Source organism: Jaculus jaculus, chromosome X (genome assembly GCF_020740685.1).
Source record: "Jaculus jaculus isolate mJacJac1 chromosome X, mJacJac1.mat.Y.cur, whole genome shotgun sequence".
NCBI lineage: Eukaryota > Metazoa > Chordata > Mammalia > Rodentia > Dipodidae > Jaculus > Jaculus jaculus.
This window is the reverse complement of record NC_059125.1, coordinates 40,778,620-40,798,698: the sequence shown is the minus strand read 5'-3', so window position 1 is coordinate 40,798,698 and position 20,079 is coordinate 40,778,620. Positions and strand designations below refer to the sequence as shown.

General features: G+C 43.2%; 1 pseudogene; it reads right to left on the bottom strand.

Annotated features, from left to right (window-relative positions):
* Positions 1 to 2,018: 2,018 nt before the first annotated feature.
* LOC101600164 overlaps positions 2,019 to 20,079 on the bottom strand; it is a 35,619-nt pseudogene continuing 17,558 nt past the window's right edge.

The following is a 20,079-nucleotide window of genomic DNA, read 5'->3' as shown; positions in this document are numbered from 1 at the left end:
ATTATATTGTTGCCAGGGCTCCTGATTGCCCTGCCTTCAATACAGCAAGCTGTATTTCCAGCATGACAGAATACATTTCCTTATTTAATCTCTGAGTTATCTAGGTATGACAGAGAGCTAATGAACATGCCTGTGCCATGACCCTGGGGAGTAGACTGGCCAATGGGACAAGGCAGAAGTGATACTCACACTGCCACTTCCAAGACTGGCTCCCACAACTTCTCTGGTGACCCTCTTACCTCTGTCTGAGTCTTTGCACACATGCACCAGTGACATTGAAAAGGCTCTGTCAGAAGACAGGAAGTGGTTAGGTGACGGTGGAGCCACTCTACCTGAGGTTCCAAACCCATCCAGCCATAAACTTGGATGGAAAACGTATCATCTCTTTATTTCCATTAACTTTCTAATGAGATTTCACGTTTCCTTCAATTATGAACATAGACCACAAACCATGGCAGTGTTTGCAGAACCTGAGCTCTTGTCTCCAACAGAAATAACCCACATTCCATCTCATATTACCGTGGTTACACAGATCTCAAAATATCATTTTCACTTAGCACTTCTTTGAAATTACAGCAGTTATTAGACCTGCCACTCTATCTTATTAATTACTGTGTTAATAAGGAAACATATATATTCTAATAGTACAACTGTGGTTTTTTACTTTAATAACTACATTTCAATATAATTGGTTTTCTTTGTAATTGTATTTTGTTTGTGCATTTGCCAACCTTCTTCTGAGAAGCAGCCCATGGGTGCTATTTGAATTTGGTTTGTCTCCTCTGAATCTCATGTTGAAATTTGATTACCATGGTGGCAGTGTTGGGAGGTAGGGCCAGTCAGAGGGGACTAGAGAGACTGATGTCTTTCTCATGGAAGTGAGTTTGTTATAAACACCTTCTGTTTTGCCTCTTCCATACACGATTGCTTGCCCCTCCAATTTCCACTATGTGGGAACACCTGCTTCAGATACCACCATGCTTCTGAACTTCTCAGCTTCCAGAATCATGTGCTCACATAAAGCTCCTTCTATACATCATCCGGCTTCAGGTATTTTGTTACAGCAACAGAAACAGGCCTCGCTAGATTGCCAAAAGAGTCTCTGGCACAAAGAGAGTGAAATTCTGGCAGCTTATTACCAAATTCACCACATAGCACTGCCATGTGTTCATAAATCTGATGCCAAAATCCCAGTCTTATCCACCTGACTGAAGCCTATGGCTCTTTCAGACATGCCCTTTTCTTTCTTTTCTTTTTTTTTTTACAAAGTCATTTTTATTAGTCAAAATCACAATCACCTTGATTAAAAGGATGGGGCACTCCACCCTCGGCAGAAAATGATACAGTTGATAGAAAACCTCCCCGACCCCTCCCGCGCCCCAATTAAAAACTAGAAAAAAATCTGCCCTCCTGCCCTGCGACCTCATGTCGTCTGACTCCAGCGGCGCTGTGGCTCTGGAGTGGGCCAGCTCCCCCCCCCCCCCCCCCCCCCCCCCCCCCCCCCCGGCCCCCAGCACCCTCTACTTCACCTTGGGAAGAGAAGTGATGCTAACGGTGAAGAAGGTTACAACCATTAATTCCAGTAATGCCAGTTCCCAAACATTCACTCTCTTCCTTCCCCCCAGGGCCTGGGACCAAGAGGAAAGGGACTAGAAATGAGCCCAGCCACCAATGAGCAATTTGAGGAGGTAAAATATAGCCTCCTTCTCCCCCTCCCCGCCACCCCACGCTTAAAAAAAATAAAATAAAAGGCAGTTTGGGGTCTTTATCATACCAAAAAAAAAAAAAAAAAAAAAAGGTTCCCTTCAGACCTGAGAAAAAGACCAGGATGTCCAGTCTGGGCAGGGATACTGGGAAACTCAAAGCTCGTCTACCCTTGAGCGTCCATTAATTGCATCTCCAAGGGCCATGGCTAAACTACGTCCCTTTTCCTTACAACCTGCGCTGTCCAGAACTCGAGATGGAGAAGTAGATGGGGAGGGCACCCCAGGCCTAGGGGTCCTCCCCCCCATGTTCCCTCAGTCCTCGGGTGGGATGCGCAGGGCAGAATACACCATCACCCGACTGTCCTCCTGCCGTCGGCCTGCAGAGGGGAAGGGGGGTGAGTTCGTGGACCGGACGAGAGCAATGACACACGGGGAGACCTGGACAACAAAGGGGTCGGGTCCCGTATGGCAGGGAGTGAGTGCAGGTTCAAGCCCACCAGGCCACGACTGGCTGCGCCCAGGCTGCTCCTGGTGAAGCTTACTTAACACGCGAGAGGTCACACGAATGGACAAAGCAAAGGACACATCACCGAGGAGACAAGAGACCCAGGCTGGGGCTGGGTTCAATCATGGGCAGTGGACAGGAAGGTGGGATCGGTCGGGCGATCAGTCCAGGTAGTCAGTCCTTACAGGAAAGGCTTCGCTGGATACTTCGGAGGGAGCCTCGGGCTGTGAAGAAGGCCCAGAGCCCCATGGAAACAGTGACTGTATAGATGGGCAGCAAGCTAGCCTCATACCAGGGGTTCAGGAAGGTCAGTCCTGATCTCAGTAGGTGACTCCCAACCACCAGGTCCAAAGCCCAGTACCGTCTCCTCTCACAGGCATCGAAGAACACAACTCCCCAAAAGGTATGGAGCAGGATAATGGCTGCTGTCAGAAAGGCTGAAGTCAAGAAGTAATAAGGTGAGTCTCCATGGATCCCAACCACACCTGGCCCAAGTGCATCAGCCAGAATATTGATAACAGAGAAGGCACCCCTGATGATACCGAAGGACAGACCAGAAACATAGGCCATGTGGCGGATGGAGATGGGTGATCTTCCGTCCTCACTCAGCGAGGCTAACCCTTCATCTGCCTTCTTAAGTAGCTTGTAGTAGGTAAAGCAGAACAACTCCTATAGAAGGACGGACACGGCAGCACCAAAAATCAGGAGGCCATACTGGAGCCGGGCATCTGAGCGGTCTGTCACATGGACCAAGATGAACCAGACCACAGAAGCCAGGAGGAGGGAGACCAACCAAAAAAATGCCCCGGCGACCAGAATGATAACGCGAAGAGGGTCCCCAGCCACAGTGATCAAGAAGAGCGTGAAGGCAGGGCCGAACGCCACGAAAGTGCATCCGAAAAACACCGCAGCCCCTATGGCTGGGCGGCCCGGGGTGGGAATGGGGGCAGGGGGCGGGATGGAGCCCCAATCCAGACAGGCGAAAGGCAGCAGCGTGCCAGCTGGTTGGGTTTGTTGGCGGGGGGGGGGGGGGGGTCCGCGTGGGCTGGAGATGCAACCCCGCGAGGGGGCGGTGCAATGTCACCCCCGGACCCCGGGGAAGGGGAAGGGGGGGCCAGACATGCCCTTTTCTGCAGCTCCACTTCTGGTCTCCTCTGTGGAGAGGTGTAAGGTAGAAAGCATCTTCCTTAGTCTACATCTTGTTGGCTGTTTCAAGATGATCAAGACACAGTGAACAAAATTCTAGACTTCTTATAGTGACAGAACATTCTGTCTGTCCTGTCCAGTATGGCAGGAACTGGTCATATATGGCTACTAAGTACTAGGAAATGCCTGGTGTGACCGAGGAACTAAAATTTTTTTTTGTCAAATTTTTATTAACATTTTCTATGATTATAACAAATATTCCATGGTAATACTTTCCCTACCCCTTCCCCTTTGAAATTCCATTCTCCATCATATCCCCTCCCCATCTCAATCATTCTACTTACATATATACAATACCAACCTATTAAGTAACCTCCTCCCTTCCTTTCTTTTTAAAATTTTGATATTATTTTGATGTGACTCATTTTGAAAAGTATTTAGTGAATTTTTTTTTAAATTTTGTTCATTTTTATATATTTGAGAGAGACAGACAGAGAGAGAAAGAGGCAGAGAGAGAAAGAGAGAGAATGGGTGCGCCAGGGCCTCCAGCCACTGCAAACGAATTCCAGATGCATGTGCCCCCTTGTGCATCTGGCTAACGTGGGTCCTGGGGAATCGAGCCTTGAACCGGGGTCCTCAGGCTTCACAGGCAAGCACTTAATGGCTAAGCCATCTCTCCAGCCCTAGTGAATTTTTTAATCAAAAGGTTGTACTCTTAGAACCCCTCACCTCTGCCCCAATTTTGCTGAAGGACTACTTTGATGGAGTTATTGGTATTCGTTGTGGGGACCAAGAGACCTTAGTCAGTCTCTGGGGAGGGGACACAATGCCCTAGGTTATTCCCCCATCCCCTCTTCTGCAATGTTCCCTTAGCCTTGGTGGGCTTGATAGGAATCTGATTTAGTGTTGCTTTCTCTGCAGCCTCAGGATCTTGTTTTGTTTTGTTGCTTTTTGAGGTAGGGTCTTGCTCTGGCCTAGGCTGACCTGGAATTCACTATGTAGTCTCAGGGTGGCCTCGAACTCACAGCAATCCTCCTACCTCTGCCTCCCAAGGGCTGGGATTAGAAGCCTGCACCACCACGCCGGGCTAGGATCTCTTTTTTGGTTAGGTTTGAGTGACCACGGTGTCTTGGCCAATTCCCTGGAGCTAGTTTTCAGGCTAGTCGTGAAAGCACTGTTTGTGTCACTTTGTGTGACCATTTCCTCTCTAATAACTTCTGGGCCTGGCAGATGAGGTGGAGGTGACCCATCTCCTGGTAGACAGTTGGCTTTCTGTTCTTGATGTCTTGATCTATCCTGGTTCTCCCCAGTATTCTCCACCATCTGCCCCACATGAGCTGAAGGGAAGCAGCTGCTGACCTACCGCAAATGCACATATCATTGTGTTGTAATCCATTTAAGTGACTGGCTACCTATTAGTGGCTCTTGTACAGGACAGTGTTGGGCTGCCACCAGCGTTTCTCACATATGAGGGATTGGCTAAAGCATCACTGGTCCTTCTCCAGCATTTCTCATTGCCTAGGTCAGGGTGTGGCCTTCGGAATCTGCCTTTGTCAGAGGTTGCTGTTGCCACTGGTGGAGAGCTATTGGCCTAGTCACAGATGAAGACCTTGTTTGGTTTTGTTTTATAGCTGAATCTGAAGATATTACTTTAGAAATCATAAACTATCTTGAATTTAAATCTGAACTTAATTTCTTCTTACATCTGTTCTCAAGCATTCATGATGTTTCAACAACATGCCAGCTTAGTTTAGAGTGTGTTTTTATTTCCTCTGTCAAAAAGATTTAGTCATATCTATGGATAGGTGTTCCTTGGACACTTAGTCTGTTTGCTGCTGAATATCATTGGTAAAGACTAGAAGTTGACCTAGTTCATGGACAGTGGAGTCTGGGAAGCCCCAGAGCAAGCCATCAGTAGCGGGTGTGGGTCTCTATGCTATGTTATTGGGTGGTAGAAGGGCAAGCAAACATACCAGAGACAACAGAAACTGTGGCAAACTCATCTTTTTATAAGAAACTCAGTCTTATAAACTAGCCCAATCCCAAACTAGTATCTTCATTCCATTCATGAAGGAGGAGCCTCAATGTCAAGTCACTTCTAGATGGCCCTACTTTTTGATGCTTATTAGAATGGCAATGACATTCCAGCATGCATTTGGAAGGGGTCATTCCATACAGTAAGCACTTAGTGGCTATGCTGCCCTTTGCTGGCCAGTGTCTCTCTCTTGCCCACAGCTGCTGCTTCCTCTCTTCTCCTTTCCCCTATTTCCTCATGTCCTTCCTTCTCTTTTTTTTTTTTTTACTGTCATCTCTTTTTTCCTATATCCTTTCTCTCCTCTCATGCTCTTCCAGTTTGTTGGTATTACTTATTGATTTATTTGTTTACAAGGGGAGAGAGAGAGGGAAGGAAGGAAGGTGGGAGGGGGAGAAAGAGAGAATGAATGGGCATGCCAGGGCCTCTTGCCACTGTAAATGAACTCCATATGCATGTGCCATTTTATGCATCTGGCTTTTTGTGGATACTGGGGGATTCAAACTCTGTTGTCAGACTTTGCAAATAAGCACTTTTAACTGTTGAGCCATCTCTCCAGCCCGCCCGTCTGTCTGTCTGTCTGTCTTTCTTTCTTTCTTTCTTTCTTTCTTTCTTTCTTTCTTTCTTTCTTTCCTTCTTTCTTTCTCCTTCCTTCTTTGTTTCTTTTCTTCTTTCTTTCTTTTTCTTCTTTCTCTTTCTTTATTTGAAAGGGAGACAGAAAGCAGCAGCAGCAGCAGCAGGAGAGAGATTGAGAACGGGTATGCCAGGGCCTTTCCAGCCCTTCTTTACTTTCTTTTGTTTCATTTTCCAGCCTCTTCTCTGCTCTATTGGTTTTCTTGCCCTCCTTTTCTTCTCTTCACACACCTCCTTCTCATCTCTCCTTCCTGCTCTTCCTCCTCCTCAGCCACACCCTCTTTCTGCAGCTCCGATTCTTGCTTTTCCAGCCCCATCTCTGATTTTGGTTTTGTTTTCTCTTTTTGTTTTCTGCCATCTTTGGCTATGTTTCCTGCCCCTGTGCCTTTAATTTCTAGTCTGTGTGTGTGTTGAGCTGTCCACAGACAGCTTGGGCTCCCCTCCGAGTCTCAGCCCTGCCCCTCCCACCTCCCACTTGCAAAGCAGAGCTCCAAGTGCCACTAAGTGTGACATGAAATCGCAAGATTTCATAAGCCTAGAGAAGAAGAAACAAACAGCATAAGCATTCTTGGCCCCGTGCCAGAGTCATGCGAGGCCACTGATAAGGAGAGTAGCAAGAATTAGCCAGAGCCTCTTTTAAATTAAGCATTTGGAAACTGTTGTCATCATTATTGTTACTGAGGGGGAGAAACAATCGATGTGGGGGGGCACATCGGCACGTGGCTTGGCATTTGTCCTGCATAGAAGTCAAACATGTCATAGGCTGACATTCTCATATGGAGGTGACATTAAACAAACAAGGTAGCGGAGAACTCTTTAAATCACCTGCAATATTGCAAGCAGTCAATCAATAGCTGTGACAAGCTGGGGCCATATACTCGCTGTGACCACTGGGCTTTGCTTCTCACAGGAACATGCTTGACAGGAGCTGTGCTGCTAATTTGGGCACTGCGTCTTTCTCCCTACCCTGACTTTCCCCTACTGTTAGTGCAGAAAAAGAAAAAAAGAAAGAAAGAAAGAAAAAGAAAACCTTTGAAAAGACCAGGCTGAGGACTACTTCCACCCACTGCTGAGCAGGTGGGATTATTTGGAAATATCAAAGTGTTGAGTAATATTTTTGTTTTTAGCTGCCTGTTTGGGTTGTTGTCAGAGGCACTAAGTCACATCTAGTGTGTCCCACTCTATTTAAATCCTTGTTTATGAGAGTAAAAATGGTCTAGAGTTACCCACAGGAGGCTGGTTCCCAAAGGAAATTGGGAGCCATCGTGAATTTTTTCCCCAAGGTACAAGGTCGGTTGTGATTTTTTCTGGGGTAGGAGACAACACTCCAATCCGCCTGCTCCTAGGAGATGGGAGAGAAATTGGTGTCTTTTATTTGTGCTAAGTTATTGGCCACTACTATGAGAAGTCATCCTTAAGGCCGAGGGTGTAGCTTAGTGACAGGGTACTTACCTGTTATGTGAAAGGCTTTGTTTTTATTCCCAGCACCAGAAACAAACAAGTAAACAACAACAATAACAGAACAGCAGAGCCATTGTTCACCAGGTTTGAGCTGGGGAAGAAGGACGTGCTTGAGGGCTCTGACTGACCCACGGTGAGGAGTGGTATGGTTAGAGAGATTGTCACAGATTATAGATGGTAGGAATAGGGGCTGGCACAAACAGATTGGGCAGGCATGTTGGGAGATGGTTCAGAGAATAAGAGCACTTGTTGTGCAAGCATGAGGACCTGGGTTGATCCCTAGCAACCCTGTCAAAAATCCTGGCATGGGGGCTAAAGAGATTGCTCAGTGGTTAAGGCACTTGCCTGCAAAGCCCAATGACCAGGGATTGATTCCCCAATACCCACATAAAGCCAGATGCACAGAGTGGCACATGCCCCTGGAGCTCATTTGCAGTGGCTAGAAGCCTTGACACGCCCATTTTCTCTGTCTGTCTTCTCTATATGTCTCACTGCTTGCCAATAAATCAATCAAAGCAATTTTTTTATTTGTTTTTCAAGGTAGGGTTTCCCTCTACCTTAGACTATCCTGGAATTAACTATGTAATCTGAGGGTGGCCTCAAACTCATGGGGATTCTCCTACCTCTGCCTCCTGAGTGCTGGGATTAAAGGCATGCGCCATCACACCTGGCTTACTTTTATTTTATTTTTTTTAAATTCTAGCATGTCTGTGCATGCCTGTAACTACAGGCATTGAGTGGGATGGAGACAAAAGAGTCACTGGGGCTGTGCAGTGAGCTTAAGGGTCAGTGAGAGACTCTGTCACAGGGAAATAAAGCAGGATGGTGATAGAGGAGGACACCCGATGTCTTTCTTTGGCTTCCATATATGTGTGCACAAGGTGTACGCATCTGCACACAGATATGCATACACCATGCTCATACATATCACATATGCTACACATACCAAACAGACAAACCAAATACAGATTCTCTCTAGTAGCCAGGGAAACCACAGGAGCTGTTCTCCAACATGGATCCAGGGTACATGCCAATCTTATCATGGAAGGTGAGACCCCTAACCCTCAGATGCAATAATGAGAATGTGCTATTGTGGAACCCAGCAGCCAATATGGCCCAGGAGGGATGTCCTTTACAGAGCTAAGAAGCCAAGGTCCAACAAAGAGAGTGACAGCATAATAAACATTTTGGGGAAGACAGCAGTTGAGGCACATATTTTGGGGGACAGATAGTGGTCTCTTAAAATATTTCAAGGTCAGAAGAGCCTTTGATGATATCTCTCCACCTTTGAGTGTCCTCTTGGACAAACCTGCCTGGGGAATCTGTCACTTCTGCTTGTATATCTCCACCAAAGAATCCATCGCTTCTGAACACTTGCTTCAACTTAGGTCAGCATGAAAGATGGAATCCAGGGTGTATCCATTCTCACAATTTCTTAGGACTCTAAATGTTAAGAAGTATAATGTTGTCTCAGTCCATTCATGCTAACAAAATAGGTGAGATGGAGCAAGCGTCAACAGCAGCAACTCCCCCCTCACTGTCCTTGAGGCTGGGAAGGCCAAGGTGAAGGTGCTGACATCGCTGTATCCTTAACTAGAAGAATAGCAGAAGACAGCAAACTCTCTCTCCAGCCCTTTTATAAGGGCTCAACCCTACCTACAAGGGTTCTATTGCAATGACTTAATCATTTTGTAAAGGCCTCTGTGGTGGTTTGAATGTGAAAGTATATTCTCCGTAGACTCAAGTGTTTTACTAAGCTTACTCTGTTGTTAAAAAATATGGTATTTGAGAGAGAGGGAGAGAGGAAGAGAATGGGTCTCCAACAACTGCAAACAACCTCCAGTGCATGCACTGCCTTGTGTATCTGGCATATGTGTGTACTGGAGAATTGAACCTGGGTCCTTAGGATTTGCAGGCAAATGTCCTATCCTCTATGCCATCTCTCCAGCCCCTTACTAAGCTTTTAATTTGTGTTCTGATGGGATTTGTTTTTCCCATGTTTTGCTGAAGTTGTTCTCTCTGCTTGGATATATGGAAGTAAGCAGCTTCTTCTGTCATTGAATAACTTGCCCTGGGCTTGTAAGCTGAAATAAGCCCATTCCTCCTATAAACTGTGTCTGGTTAGATATTTATCCCAGCAACAAGGAGCTGACTATGACAGCCTCATCTTTTAAAGAAAGCCTTTGATATTTTCATCCTCAATATGGGCAGACACATTTGCACCATGGCAATACTCAGCTCCTCTTTCCTATTGCCATTCTCACATATTTGGAAAACATGCTTGTGTTCTCCATAAGTCTCTGGCTTCTTTCGTCATGAATGGTTACTGGTATCTTCAACTGTTCCTTGTATCCTGTGGCCTTGCGAGCCTTCATGGTTTTTACTGTCCTCCTTTGAATATATTCGAGTTTTCAATGTCCCTAGTCAATGCACACAGGTCTTATTTCAGCTAGCTAGTGCTGCATAACAGCCACAGCAGTAAGCAATTTTTAGCTCATGAAGCTTGGAAACTCTTTTTTTTCCCCTCATGATGTGTGTGTGTGTTGTGTGTTTGTCTATGTGTACATGTGTGTGTGTAAAAGCTATAGTCTGATCTTCAATCACTATCTTTAAAAAAAACACATTTTATTTACTGATTGATGAGAGAGAGAGAGAGAGAGAGATTGAGAGAGAGAGAGTATGAATGTGTCAGGATCTCTTAGCACTGCAAATGAACTCCACACACATGTACCACTTTATGCATTTGGCTTTATGTGGGTACTGGGGAAATTGAACCCAGGCCATAGAGCTTTATAAGTTTCATTGAGCCATCTTTACAGCCTCCTTTTTTATTTTGAGACAAGGTTTGTCAGTGAACCCTAGGCTCAGGGAATCATGTGATCAGCATATCTTGGGGATTCTCCTGTTTCTGCATCCCTAGGGCTAGGATTATAGGTTTATAACCACCATGCACAGATTTTATGTGGGTGCTGAGGATCTGAACTCAGGTCTTCATGCCTGCATGTCTAGTTCTTTCTCCACTGAACCATCTCTCCAGAGTAGGCTTGGCTGGACAATTTTCAATTTTGTGCATCTTGACTGTACTCCTTCACATTCTGGGGTCAACTGATCTAGGCTGGGCTTGATTTAGACCATTCAATCTATATTATGTGCCTTTCATCTCCACATAGGACCAGTGGGGTAGTCTATTGTTTTTCATCACTATGACAAATACCTAAGAAAAATAATTGAAAAGGGAAAAGATTTATTCTTGTTCACGGTTTCTGATTATGGTCAGCTAGTGCTGTTGATTCTGGGGCATGGTGAGGCAGAACTTCATGGTGTATGGGAATGCTCATCTTATGGTGGCCAGAATGCAGAGACAGATGGAGAGAGTCCTGAGATAAAATACTCTTCAAAGCTATGCTCCAATTGACCTAGTTCCTCCAGCTAGGATTCACCTCTAAAGGTCTTCATTACTTGCCAAAGATCCATCAAATTCCAAATCTACCGATTGATTAATCCACTGAGGAAGACAAGGCCCTCAGGATCCAATCACCTCTCTATGATTGGCCCCACTGGCTGGGGACCAAGTCTTTGATATGAATCATTTGTGGTGGACACTTCCTATCCAAGCCATAACAGCTAACTTCCAAATGTTCTTCTCATAAGAACAGCAGGTACAAAAGAGAGCAAGTCCAACTGAGCAAACATTTTTCTAATTTTTTTTTTTTTTTTTGGTTTTTGGGGGGTAGGGTCTCATTCTGGCTCACGCTGACCTATAATTCACTATGGAGTCTCAGGATGGCCTCAAACTCACGGCAGTCCTCCTATCTCTGCCTCCAAAGTGCTGGGATTAAAGGTGTGCACCACCACGCCCAGCTTGTTTTTCTTATTTTTTGGCCATGTCCAGATGTCTAACATAAGTCTCATAGCTAAACCTAAGGGCAAGTAAGAAGGGAACTCTGACTCTTTTGTAGGAGAGCCTTTAAAGTGACATGTCAAAGGGCACGGATAGTAGAGGGCCACTCATACACCTGCCATAGATTTGATTGGATCAGAGCAAAAGAGCACTACATTATTTCCTCTCTTTTTCTGGACATTATGTTTCTATTAAATCACCCGAAAATTTAATGACCCTTTTAGATAGCCATATTGATATCTTCCAGCAAACTTGCTGTGAAGTAGAAATGGAAAGTTTTTATGTATGCTTTGCCAACCTTTGGACCTATGCCATTGACCCCTCAGAGCCAAATGCAGGACATTACATTTATTCCTATTTAATTTTATCTTGATGGAATCAGGTCCCCAAAATATTCAAGTATGATGGAATCTCTAGCCTTTCTTCTTTCACGTCTTATATCAGCTGAAATTTTCATTATGATGTCACCATTTCTTATTGGTTGTCAATGATAACAACATTGAATTGACTTGATAAATAGATCCCCACATCCCACTCTTAGAGACTGTCCTCTCTGTTGCCAGAGGGGCATTATTCTGCCTTCCTTGTGTCTGGCATATTAAAAATCAGGAGTTCATCTAATATATTTACCATCTACTTTTGATTTCTCCATCTTGTCCCCAGGGATGTGAAGAGAGTTTGTGGAATGCCTATTATGGCTCCATAGATAACAAGTCGAGGTTAAAGAGGAGGTATGAGAGTGTCATGCTAGAGTGAGCAAGATCTCTAGACAGTGGTTTTGATGGCTTTATAGATGTATACCAAATGTTTATACAGGCACAAGAAGACTCATGATAGCCATGAGAGTTGAGAGGGCTTGAGAGATGGGAGGCCACAAAAGAAAGATGCAATTTTATGAGGGATCTTGGATACCAGGATGAAGATTTTGAAATTTTCCCAATGAACAGAAACTTATTCAATTCTTATAGCTTGCTGGGTGCAGCAGAATTTTCATTCCGAAGTGACATGGGAAGTCGCTCATGGCAGAGTAATATGAGAGGAGTACCCCAGGTCCCTGACCACATGGAATGTGCCAGCATGCCATGAGTATTATGGATTTCTTTTAAGTTAGCAAGACTTTAAATCCTTTCTGCGTGTTATGTTAGGTTTATCTCAGATCCAACTCAAACCTAGCCAATACAAAGGGACAGGAAACCAAGTGGCAAGCTCCTTGTTCTTCTGTTTCACCTATTGAGGTTTCACTAAGAAGCAAAAACCACAGTGCCAATCAGTGGAGATCCACAGATGGGTTCTGAAGTGGGCAGAGATCAATGACATCAGTATTGATCACAGTCAACAAAACGCAAATTTGGTCACAGTGTGCAAAGCAGATCCAGTGGCCATCTCTTTGATTGTGGGGAAGGCAGCTGTGGCTTACAGGAACTTTATCACACTGATCTTTGCTTTTGAGTCACTTCTTTGCTTTGGTCACTTGGGTTCCCTTATTCTGTTTAATGGGTTATTATCTCACGTGACAAAATGCTAGAATCTTCCTGAAGTATAAGGATACTGTTAAAAATGAACTTGACTTTTTGAAACCATCATTAAACACACTCAACACACTAGTGATCAAAATTATTTTCTTTCCATTGATTACATCACAATTAGTTAGCAAATAATTGTTTAAGGAATGAACAGATGGCTCTTCTTCCAAGTCTAACAGAAGATTGGCAGGATTAGGAAATGAAAGGGTTTTAGCATAAATTACACAATTACTGAATTAGGTGCATAAATTAAAAAAAATTCTATGAAGTTGAATTGAAATTAACCTAAGTTCTATTGTACTAAATTGTAGAAAGTTTGACCTATTTCGTCATGTAGACTGAGTGATTTAGAGATTAAAAACCAAACCAAATCCAAAATCGAAACCGTAGTTTTGAGTTCCCAACTTCCAATGCTCCTGTATTAGTTACTCTCCTTGTTTCTGTGACAAAATAATGGAAAAGCAATGCAAGGAAGGAACCATTCATTTTGGCTCTCCGTTTGAGAATACAGTCCATCATCACTGGATATTCAGGGCAGCAGGAGTGTGAGGTCACACTGCATCTGGAGTCAGAAAGGAGAGAGCAATAGATGCTGATAATCAGCTTGCTTTCTCTCTTTTATTCAGCTGTGAACCTCAGCCCATAAAATGGTGTCACCCACAGGGTGGATCTTCCCATCTCAACTAACTTAGTCTAGAAAGTCTCAGAGACATACTGAAATGATTGCCTCCTACGTGAATCTAGATCTTAGAGTGAGCAGTCTGTATAAATTATCATAGCTTTTAAGCTCCAGTGGGTGACCAAGTCTCAGGTGGGAGGGAAGCCTCTGGTGAGAGGCTGGCTCTGGTTGGTGGGAAGGTACAGGTTCCATGAGTACTTAGTCACTAGCACCTGCCTCATAGCGTCTTTGCTGAACAGCACCAACAAAAGCGAAATCTGACCACGTGTTGCAAAGGCGATCCAATGGTGGCATGAAAACTATCTGTACCCTTTGTGATGTCACCTGCTAGGGTGCACCTTGTCTGGTTGGATCCCCTCCCCACGCCCCTTTGGCGGCCTCTCAGCCACTCCGGGGCCACTCTGAAGGAGCTCAGTGTCTCTCTGAGATCATTCTCATTTCTAGACCCAAGATATACTTTAGCAGAACAAATTGCCTTTGGGCACTGTCATGTGAATGAGCCCTCTCTAGTTTGCTTGATAATGAGACACCTGTGGCCTAGTCACCCCTGTGACCTCGGTTGCCTTGGCAGCCAGTGCAATGGACATGCAATTGAACTTGCCTGAGACCAGCTGATCTCAGCCCAAATAGCCATTGCACTAACCCCTGTCTTTTTTGGGATAGGCTGATTTGAGATAGGCCAAGGCTGGCCTCAAACTCATGAGCCTCTTCCTCAACCTCCTGAGTACTGGAATTATAGGCATGTGTGACCATGTTTGGCTTTCCATTGGCCCTTGAGCCAAAGAAGTGAGATTGTTTTAATTTATTGAGTTATTAGGGAGTTTGTTATGCAGAAAAAGCTAATTCTTTACAGAAGGCTATACATCAGTGAATGTTTGGTGAATTATTTTATAATTTCAGGATTATAGACTGAATATCAACATTTTTCCACGTGGAAGTTTAGATTTAAAAGAAAAACATAGTTATATGGATTCAAATGTGTGTGTGTATTTTTGTTTATTTGTTTGCTTTTTTAATGCAGGGTCTCACTCTACCCCGGGCTGACCTGGAATTCATTCTGTAGTATCAGGACGGCCTTGAACTCTCAGCAATCCTCCTACATCTGCCTCCCGAGTGCTGAGATTAAAGGCGTGTGCTACCATGCCCAGCCCAAATGTATATATGTTATTTTTAATGGTTAATCAATATAACTAAGTATAATCAACAAAATTTATTATATATATATATATATATATATATTCTTTGCTATCCTAACCAATACATGTGAGAATAGGTTTATTTTGGCTCACAGACTTAGAGGTTCCATTTGGCCCGTTGCTTTGTGTGAGGCAGTACTTCACAGTGGGAGTGTGTGGAGCAAAACCACTTACCTCACGCCAAGGGAAAAGAAGAGGAGGGGAACAGGTCCCTACTACCTTGTCCGAAGGCATGCATCCAATGACTTAAAGACTTTTCATGAGGCTCCACCTCTTAAAGATTTCCCCACTTCTCAATAGCACCACCTTAGGGACCAAGCCTATGGGACATATGGGACTTTAAGGAATATTTTTGATCCAAATTACAGCAATACATTTTTATATTTGCAAAAATATCTACAACACTCACAGCATATTTCCAGTAGGAACATTAGTTTGTTCTTTATATCAACTTTAAAATCATCTTAAATATTTGTTGATTTTATAATTTTAAAAAAAGATGAAAAAAACACTAAATAATTCAAGAGCACCAGTCTACTTTAAGGAGTTGTTCTGTTTGTTTTGTTTGTGTGTATGTGTGTGTGTATATATATATATATATATATATATATATATATATATATATATATATATATATATATATTTTACATAAAAGCTCAGTGTTCGAAACACATCCCAATTGCTTCGGGATTTTTGTCAGTGTGGGTGCCAGTGAATTGATTTTTTTTTTTTTTTTTTTTTTTACTATGGTAAGCATTTGCTGCATGTCAAAAATACTGGCTTTAAAAAAAGAAAATGCTTATTTATTTAGTTTTGTATTAATTTCCCACCTTCTTCCAAGAAATATTTCAAAGTCCTAAGGTAATGCATTAATTAAATGCTGTTAAGGCAGAATTTCCAGCCAAGTAAAAGAACTTGTATTACCACAGTGCTACATTTGCAAATTGGAAAAAAATAAAACACAAAAATCTGACTTCATGAAGAGCTTTTGGCTTAGATGACAGGACAGAGTTTGGGTCAAGGCTAGGAACAGGTTATTGGAATTGACAGATAAGGATCTTTATCTAGAATAAAAATAATAAAATTAAAAACCCTAGGCCGAGGCTGGAGAGATGATATAGCAGTTAAGGCACTTACTGGCCAAGCCAAGGGATCCAGGTCCAATTCCCCAGTACCCATGTAAAGCCAGATGCACAAGGTGGTGCATATGTGTGGAGTTCATTTGCAGTGGCTAGATGCCCTGGTGCACCCATTCTCTTTCTCTCTCTCTCTTGCTCTTTACCTCTTTCTCAAATGAATGAATGAATGAATATAATCAATTTATAATATGGTAAAATTATTTTTTTTAAAAGCCTAGGCCCTAGAAATTGGGTGCTGAGCTGTTTGCGTCAGCAAACCACAGGCTGCAAAGAATTATGGCTTTGCTTTTGAGTCCTAAGATCTGTTAAAACAATGCATCAAATATCCTCCAGAAAACTGACTGTGCACTCCGATGGCCCTTCCTGTTCCTCCTGAGTCTGGATAACCATGTGATCTATGGCATTTGAGGATAACGTCATCAACTGTCTTCCACCATGATGGCTGTTAAGAAGCAGCAGAAAAGAGACCCTCTGCTCAGGCAATGGAAAACTGCCAGCGGGATCACAGTTGGCAATGGATTGTTCACATACGTAATGTGCTCACGCGATGAAGATCTTGCTTTAACGCACTGCCATTGCAGGATAGGGCTACTGAGGAAAGGCTTCTCATAAGGACATTGCAGCAAGGCATGTAGGGGTCATGGACGTGGTATTATGAAGAATTGCATTATAGAATTAATTTTAGAAAAGGCTTGAAAGAAGTATTAGGGACAGCCTTGAGTCTTAGAAATCTTTGTACTTGTATACAGAATATATATCCAAACCACACCCTTTTGAGATAGTCACAGATTCTGTGGGTTATCTGTATTCATGAAAGCTCTTTGGTTGGAAATAGCATACTTAAATTGGCTCAATTGAAGAGATGTTTATTAAAAATATTCAGGGGTTTCATATAGGATGAAGCCCTGCTAACAAACTGATGGGCTCCAAGGCCGCTGACCTCTTTCTCTATCTTGACATGACATGGCCTCTTATTTCTTTCTTCACTCCTATGCTCATCTCCCAGGTATTTTCTATGACTTCACAGATGGATGTCTTTCCTGTTTACTCCTTCATGTAGCTAAAAAAGGCTGCTTCATCTCAGCAGATGAAGTATCTCAGTCCAAGCAATCATATCATGTAGCTGAAGTTTCTTTTTGTTTTCCTCTTTGACTTTTCAAGGTAGGGTCTCAGTCTAGCCCAGGCTGACCTGGAATTTACTATGTAATCTCAAGGTGGTCTCGAACTCACGGCACTCCTCCTACCTCTACCTCCCGAGTGCTGGGATTAAAGGCATGTGCCACCACACCTGGCTATCTGAAATTTTTTTATCTCTTGGTGCCACAGTTTGAATGTGTCTCCCAAGATTACTATGTTGAAACTCAATGGGGAATATAGTAATGGTTATAAGTGAACTCCCTAAGAGTAGATTATGTAATGAAAGTTCTGCTCTTGAGATGGAGTTTGATCCTTTATCACAGGGCTTGCAGGAGTGGCTTCATTTCTCTTTGTGAGGACACACCAAGAAGCACCATCTTGGAAACAGAGATGAGCTCTCACAAACACTGAATCAGTTGGTACCTTGGCATTGGATAGATTCCGGAACTGTGAGAAAACTCTTTATAAATTATGGGTATGACACTTAATCTTGCCAACTTGATGAGACTTAGAATTACCACGAAAGCAAACTCTGCATATGTCTGTGAGGGAATTTCTAGACTAGGTTCATTGAGATGGAAAGAGTCACATTCCATGGGCCGGGGTTCCAGACTGAATAAAAGGGAGATAGCAAGCTGTGTGCCAGTACTGCTCACTTTCTACTTCCTGCCTGAGGATGCAATGCAGCTAGCTGTTTGCCTCTCTTGCCATGATGGAATGGATCCACTAGAACTGTGAGCCAAATAAACACTTCCTCCCTTAAGTTGCTTCCTGTCAGGTGTCTGAACATAGCCACAAAAAAGTAGCTAATACAGGGCTGGAGAGATGGCTCAACAGTTAAAGGTGCTTATTTGCAAAGCCTAAGGAACCAAGTTTGATTCCCCAGTACCAACATAAACCCAGATGTACAAAGTGGCACAAACAAAGTGGAGTTTGTTTGCAGTGCCAGGAGGCCCTGGGACACCTATACTTAATCTCTTTTTGTCTTCCACTTTTTTCTCTCTCTCTTGCAAATAAGTAATTTTTTTTAAAAAGCAACTAATACAATGGGTATAAACTACTTTGTTATGGTAGAACAAATTGACTAAGATACTTCGCTGTAATTTTTTTTTTGAGGCTGTGTATATGATAGTTGATCTTGATTGTCAACTTGATTGGAATGAGAATCACTAGGTGATTTTTTGTTTATTTTATTTATTTGAGAGCCAGAGGGAGAGAGAGAGAGAGAGAGCAAGAGAGAGAGAGGGAGAGGGAGAGAGAGAGAGAGAGAGAGAGAATGGATGTGCTAAGGTCTCCAGCCACTGCAAATGAACTCCAGACGTGTGCGCCCCCTTGTGCATCTGGCTCATGTGGGTCCTGGGGAATTGAGCCTTGAACCAGGATCCTTAGGCTTCACAGGCAAGTGCTTAACTGCTAAGCCATCTCTACAGCCCCACTAGGTGATTTTTAAACCACACATCTGGGTATGTCTATGAGGATATTTTCAGAGATTAATTTATGGGGAAGGTCTACCCTGAATATGGGCAACCCAACCAATAGGCTGGGGCTCAGATGGAATAAAAGGGAGAAAAAGAGAAAGCTCATTAGTATTGGTAGGTCCTCTCTCTATCTTTCTTTTCTACTCACTCAGTAACTCACTTGCTTTCTCCTTCCTGGCTGCTAAAATTCAAGTTTCTCTGCTATGATACATTCACTCCCACCAAGATGTACTAAAACATCCCAAACCATGAGTCAAAATTAATCCTTTTACTGTTAAGGTATTTATGTGAGATAATGTGTCACAGTGGTGAAAAGTCTGACACAGACAATTGGTATTAGGAGTGAGGTTGTTGGTATAACTAGTCCTGATGATAGGATTAGAAATCTTTGGAACTGGTTTGTAGGAGAAATTTGGAAAATTTTGGAGAAGTGGGCTAGATAAGCCCCAGAATGCTATAAAGATAACTTAATGGATGACTCTAGTGGGAATATGAGGAACAGAATTCCAATGGGAAGGGGTCTGAACAGTAAAGACTATGCTAAGAGATTGTCTTAAGTCTCAGTAGAGACTTTGAAGTTGTGCTTTTGAGCCATGTTGGAAGTGTCCAGACTATGGTGACTCTTGGCGATAGACTGAACACATTTTTTAAATTTTGAAATGGACATGAGTCTTATAGGGACTAGGAATTGAATGTTAGAGTTTGAGGAGATACATTTGAATGTCAAGCTGACAAGGGCTTGATTGTGCTTGATAATATTAATTGGATTGAGAATTCCCTGGGATATTAGTAAAGCATACTTCTGGGTGTGTCTATGAGGTGTTTCCAAAGAAGATTAACTAAAGGGGAAGATATGACCTGAATGTGGACAGCAACATCCCATTGGATAGAGACCCAGAGGGAACAAAAGGTGAAAAGTAAAAGCCATTAGCACAAGCATTCTCCCTCTATTTCACAGCTGCTATGTGGTGAGCTGCTGTGTCCTGCCACCCTTCTCTATTATGATTGATGAAAACCTCTGAAACCATGAGCTAAAACAAATCTTTCTTTCCTTAAGTTGTTGATGTCAGCTATTTGGTCACAGTGAAGAAAATCTGACTAACACTGTATCATAGATAGGTTTTTTTTTTTTTTTCTGTTTTAGTCAGGAGACATGAATCTAGTTATAGCTAGTGTCTGTAACCCCTTAGCCATTGATATTTCAGTGCATGCTGGCATCTTTCTAACTGCTAGCTCCTACATCTCTTTGCTTATAAGCTTTGCTAGCCACTGCTGTGATTAGGTAGTGTGGCTGGCTAGAAGGTCTGGGTATGAATGCCCAATGACTAATAAGCATTAGTGTGCAAGTACCCTAATTTCTTTGCCCCTTTGATGGGATGACATCAAGACTTGTGTTCTATACTCTTCTTCAGTGAAGTTGAGCTTCAGTTATCCATCCTGCATCACTTCCTGCATTGGCTTTCTTCTGATTTCATTTTGCTTTTCTTTCTTTTTCATTTTGCCTTTCATCACTGACACATCTTAGAATCCTAATAGCCTTCTA